Here is a 6000-nt window from a genome sequence, read left to right as displayed (position 1 = left end):
TTTGCTGTAATGCCCTGCAGGAGAGAGAGAAAGGGGGGGGGGTTGCTGTAATGCCCTGCAGGAGAGAGAGAGGGGGGTTGCTGTAATGGTCTGCGGGGGGAGGGGGGGTTGCTGTAATGGTCTGCAGGGGGAGGGGGTCATTGCTGTAATGGTCTGCGGGGGAGGGGGGTTGCTGTAATGGTCTGCGGGGGGAGGGGGGCTTGCTGTAATGGTCTGCGGGGGGAGGGTTGCTGTAATGATCTGCGGGGAGATGGGGGGGTTGCTGTAATGGTCTGCGGGGGGATGGGGGGGTTGCTGTAATGGTCTGCGGGGGTTGCTGTAATGGTCTGCGGGGGTTGCTGTAATGGTCTGCGGGGGAGGGGGGTTGCTGTAATGGTCTGCGGGGGAAGGGGGGATTGCTTGCTGTAATGGTCTGAGGGGGGGATTGCTGTAATGGTCTGAGGGGGGAGGGGGATTGCTGTAATGGTCTGCGGGGGGAGGGGGGGATTGTTGTAATGGTCTGAGGGGGGGATTGCTGTAATGGTCTGAGGGGGGAGGGGGGATTGCTGTAATGGTCTGCGTGGGGAGGGGGGCGGATTGCTGTAATGGTCTGCCCCTGCAGAGCATTACATCAATCCCCCCCTGCAGAGCATTACAGCAACCCCCCCCCTGCAGAGCATTACAGCAATCCCCCCCCTGCAGAGCATTACAGCAATCCCCCCCCTGCAGAGCATTACAGCAATCCCCCCTCTGCAGAGCATAACAGCAACCCCTCCTGCAGAGCATAACAGCAACCCCCCTGCAGAGCATAACAGCAACCCCCCCTGCCGAGCATAACAGCAACCCCCCCTGCAGAGCATAATAGCAACCCCCCCCCCCTGGAGAGCATAACAGCAACCCCCCCCCCTGCAGAGCATAACAGCAACCCCCTGCAGAGCATAACAGCAACCCCCCCTGCAGAGCATAACAGCAACCCCCCCCTGCAGAGCATAACAGCAACCCCCCCTGCAGAGCATAACAGCAACCCCCCCTCTGCAGAGCATAACAGCAACCCCCCCCCTGCAGAGCATAACAGCAACCCCCCCTGCAGAGCATAACAGCAACCCCCCTGCAGAGCATAACAGCAACCCCCCCCCCCTGCAGAGCATAACAGCAACCCCCCTGCAGAGCATAACAGCAAACCCCCCTGCAGAGCATTACAGCAACCCCCCCCCCTGTAGAGCATTACAGCAACCGCCCTGCAGAGCATTACAGCAACCCCCCTGCAGAGCATTACAGCAACCCCCCCTGCAGTGCATTACAGCAACCCCCCCCCTGCAGAGCATCACAGCACCCCCTGCAGAGCATTACAGCACCCCCCTGCAGAGCATTACAGCAACCCCCCTGCAGAGCATTACAGCAACCTCCCCCCTGCAGAGCATTACAGCAACCTCCCCCCTGCAGAGCATTACAGCAACCCCCCCTGCAGAGCATTACAGCAACCCCCCCTGCAATCCCCCCCTGCAGAGCATTACAGCAACCCCCCCTGCAGAGCATTACAGCAACCCCCCTGCAGAGCATTACAGCAACCCCCCCTGCAGAGCATTACAGCAACCCCCTGCAGAGCATTACAGCAACCCCCCCTGCAGAGCATTACAGCAACCCAGCCTGCAGAGCATTACAGCAACCCCCCCTGCAGAGCATTACAGCAACCCCCCCCCCGCAAAGCATTACAGCAACCCCCCCCCCCTTGCAGAGCATTACAGCAACCCCCCCTGCAGAGCATTACAGCAACCCCCCCCCTGCAGAGCATTACAGCAAACCCCCCCTGCAGAGCATTACAGCAACCCCCCCTGCAGAGCATTACAGCAACCCCCCCCTGCAGAGCATTACAGCAACCCCCCCTGCAGAGCATTACAGCAACCCCCCCCCCTGCAGAGCATTACAGCAACCCCCCCCCCCCCTCGCAGAGCATTACAGCAAGCCACCACTCACTCACAAGCCTCTGGGGATATCAACTATGCAGCCTCTCCAGACCGGCTCCTATAACTCCTAAAACTTTATTTATTTATTTATTTATTTATTTATTTATTTTTTAATCAATTGGTGCCAGAAAGTTAAACAGATTTCTAAATTACTTCTATTAAAAAATCTTCATCCTTTCAGTACTTATTAGCTGCTGAATACTACAGAGGAAATTCTTTTCTTTTTGGAACACAGTGCTCTCTGCTGACATCTCTGTCCATTTTAGGAACTGTCCAGAGTAGGAGAAAATCCCCATAGCAAACATGCTGCTCTGAACAGTTCCTAAAGTGGACAGAGATGTCAGCAGAGAGCACTGTGCTCATGATGTCAGCAGAGAGCTCTGTGTTTCAAAAAGATAAGAATTTCCGCTGTAGTATTCAGCAGCTAATAAGTACTGGAAGGATTAAGATTTTTTAATAGAAGTAATTTACAAATCTGTTTAACTTTCTGGCACCAGTTGATAAAAAAAAAAAAAAAAAAAAAAAGTTTTCCAACAGAGTACCCCTTTAATGCCCGTTATTGTAACGGAGCCTAACGGAAGTCGTCATAACGGGCAAAGAGGATCCCGTTCACTTGAATCCGTTATAACTCCTGTTATTCCACCGGAAGTTAGCGGGAGATAAAGATGTCACATTCTTCTCCCACCATCTTCCTAATGGATGTCACCTACCGGACACAAATGGCCTTAACCATTCACCCACCAAGAGAAAACCTCACCCGCTACTAAAGCGCTTCTGCCCTTCTCCTCACAGCAAACCACTCTAAGGGTACGTACACACGAGCGGATTTCACTGCGGATCCGCTGGTGAATGCCCGCTCTATACTGTCTTTACATGTGTCTGCAATACGCCGCTACGAGCAGACGCACTGCAGTATACTTGCACATGGCGGGAGCTCTCTACCTAACTCAGAGCAGGGAGAGCGGCTGCCATGTGCGAGTGCGCCACTACGAGCAGGCACATGTAATGACAGCATAGAGCGGGCCTTCACCAGCGGATCTGCAGCGTAAAATACCCTGTAAATCCTCTCGTGTGAACCTACCCTAAGGGGGAAATTTATCATTGGTGGTAGAAGCTTTTTCTTTTCTATATGTAGTGCAAATATTTTGCGCAGTGAGTTATTTTGCATCTTTTTTGTGTCTTTTTTGATAGAGCAAAAAGCAAACACTTGATTTTTTTTTTTTGTGTGTATGTGTGTATTGTGGAATGCATTTTGCAGTTGATACAAATTTATCATGTGCATTTTTTGTTTTGACGCATTTTTTGTTTTCCCAAATAAGTTTTTTTTATACTGCAAAAATACACCATCAAAAAGGACACGTAGGAAAGTGTTCTACCGAGACAGCCGGGGGATGCAGGAGCCGTCCCTCAACACTGCTAAACTACAACTACTCCCATCATGGAACATGATGGCTGAGGGATGGCTCTTGTGGCACTTGCACATCCCCCCCGGCTGCCGTACTTTTGGAACAGTTAGGACTACTACTCCCATCATGGACAGACTGCCCATAATGGGAGTTAGAGTACAGGGGCCGATCGCAGCAGGTAATTCTCCAGAGACACTCTGCGATCTGCATTTATTAACTGTCCAAGCTGGCGGTACATGCGGCTCCACTGCGCTCCCCACCGGCTCCTGTATACGCTGTTCACCAATCAGAGCTCCCATCTCCCGGTGGCGAGGATTATTAATTATGACAGCGTATACAGGAGCTGGCGGGGAGCGCAGTGGAGCCACATGTACCGGTGGTTTGTACAGTTAATAAATACTGATTGCAGTGGCTCACTGGAGAATGACCTGCTGCGATCGGCCCCTGGACTCTAACTCCCATTATGGGCAGTCTGTCCATGATGGGAGTAGTAGTCCTAATTGTCCAAAAAGTGGTCCCGCACATGTGCAAGTGCCATCCCTCAGCGGTGCGGTACTACTCCCATCTGTCCCATGATGGGAATAGTAGTCCAAGGGCAGAGGGACAGATCAAAAAGGGGGTCTCACGCCTGAGACCCCCTGCGACCTTTACTGCCCCCTATTGATGACGTCATTAGAGGGCGGAGCTACACAGTCCAGGCCTGACTCTGTTCACATTATGAGTTTTGCATAATGGGAACAGAGCCTTTCTGGCAGTTTGTTCCCAAACAGGGAGACTCCAGCTGTTGCTTAACTACAGCCCCCCATGATTTGAATTGTAGTTTAGCAACAATTGGAGGCTCCCTGTTTAGGAACACGTTGCATTATGTGAGCCCTCTCCAGGGGAGAGCGCAAAAAATGTACTAACCTCTATTTCTTGTTTTCCATTTCAGATACGTGAATGCGGAGGTCTGCGACGATGACCCGTGTTTTTTTTTTTTATTTCAATAAAATGGTTAACAAGGGCTGTGGGGTAGTGTTTTAAAAAGAATAATAATTTCTTACAATGTGTCGTGTTTTTAATAACTTAATTTTTAGGCTTAGTAGTGGAAGCTGTCTTGTAGACAGAATCCATTACTCAGCGTTAGCCCCAAAATCAGCTAGCGATAACATCCAATTATTACCCCGGTACCCACCGCCACAGGGGTACCGGGAAGAACTGGTACCAACATCAAAAAAATGGCGCTCCAGGGCCAGTAACAATGGTCCTTGCCCACCCTGATAACATCTGTTGTTGCTTGGTAGGTATCTGGCTGATACTGAAAGTATGGGGAACCCTATGCGTTTTTTTTTTTTTTTTTAAAATAAAAAAAGTTTGTGATTTCCCCTTATTTTCAGTATCAGGCAGATACCAACCAAGCAGCAACAGATGTTACCAGGGTGGGCGAGGACCATTGTTACTGGTCCTCCCCAGCCTAAATAACGCCAACCTGTTACCACCTAGGTCCAGGAGCACCATTGATTGAGCATTGATGCTCTGGGCCTGTTGGTATCTGTTCTTCCCAGCACCCCTGTGGCGGTGGGTACTGGGGTAATAATTGGGGGTTAGCACTAAGCCCCGGCTTAGTAATGGATTCTGTCTACTAATAAGCCTGAATAAGCCACTAATAAGCCTGAAAATTCAATTATAAAAAACACGCACATTGAAAATAAAAATACTTCCCCACAGCCCTTGTTAGCCCCTTTTATTGACATTAAAAAAAAAACGCTGTTCATGGTCACAATCCACTGAATCTGAAATGATAGATAAAATTTTCCGCCACAGCTCAAACTTCAAGCAGGAAACTCACTGTGAACCCGGCCGTGTGACCGTACCCTAAAAACACTACACTACACCAACGACCCCCGTCCCCAATAAAAATGAAAAATGTCTTGTATGGCACTGTTTCCAAAACATATTAACATAGTTCATAAGGTTGAAAAAAAGGCCAGAGTCCATCAAGTTCAACCTATAACCCTAATGAGTCCCTACTGAGCTGCTCTTTGCCCGTAATCAAGACTAGAACCTTGAGATGAAGACTGTGAATACAAGAAGTCTAAACAATGGGCTTTGTGGAAGGATGGAGAAATCTCAAGCTAGAGGGCTTGCAAAATAAATGACTTATGCTACGTCACGCTCAAATGACCAATCAGCATACAGAACGATGCATAGTTTTACCCTTTACCCTTCCCCTTTTTGTCAGATTGTAAAAACTAATGTGATTTCCTGATAATAATCAGAACACCCTGGAGTCAAGACTGAGGAGGGAATTTATACCAACCTGGTCCAGTGTGAATTTGCTTACGTCGACACTCGGCAAAATAGTACAGCGGTAGTCACTCAAAGTTTGAGGCCGCACATTAACCCATCCTTAACAGAGGCAAGAGCTATGCATGCATCCGGGTCCACACTTATGAAAATTTATTTATGCCTTAAATGCACATGACACTGTCTCACTCTGGAGCCCTGACGTATTTCGAGGCAACAGTTTAGGGCCACATATGGGGTATTTCCGTACTCGGGAGAAAATGTGTTACAAATTTTGGGGGGCTTTTTCTCCTTTTACCCCTTATGGAAAGGTAAAGTTGGGGTCTATTCCAGCATGTTTGTAACACAATTTCTTCTGAGTACAG

This window comes from Hyla sarda, chromosome 7 (genome assembly GCF_029499605.1).
Source record: "Hyla sarda isolate aHylSar1 chromosome 7, aHylSar1.hap1, whole genome shotgun sequence".
Taxonomy (NCBI): domain Eukaryota; kingdom Metazoa; phylum Chordata; class Amphibia; order Anura; family Hylidae; genus Hyla; species Hyla sarda.
This window is presented reverse-complemented; position numbering follows the sequence as displayed.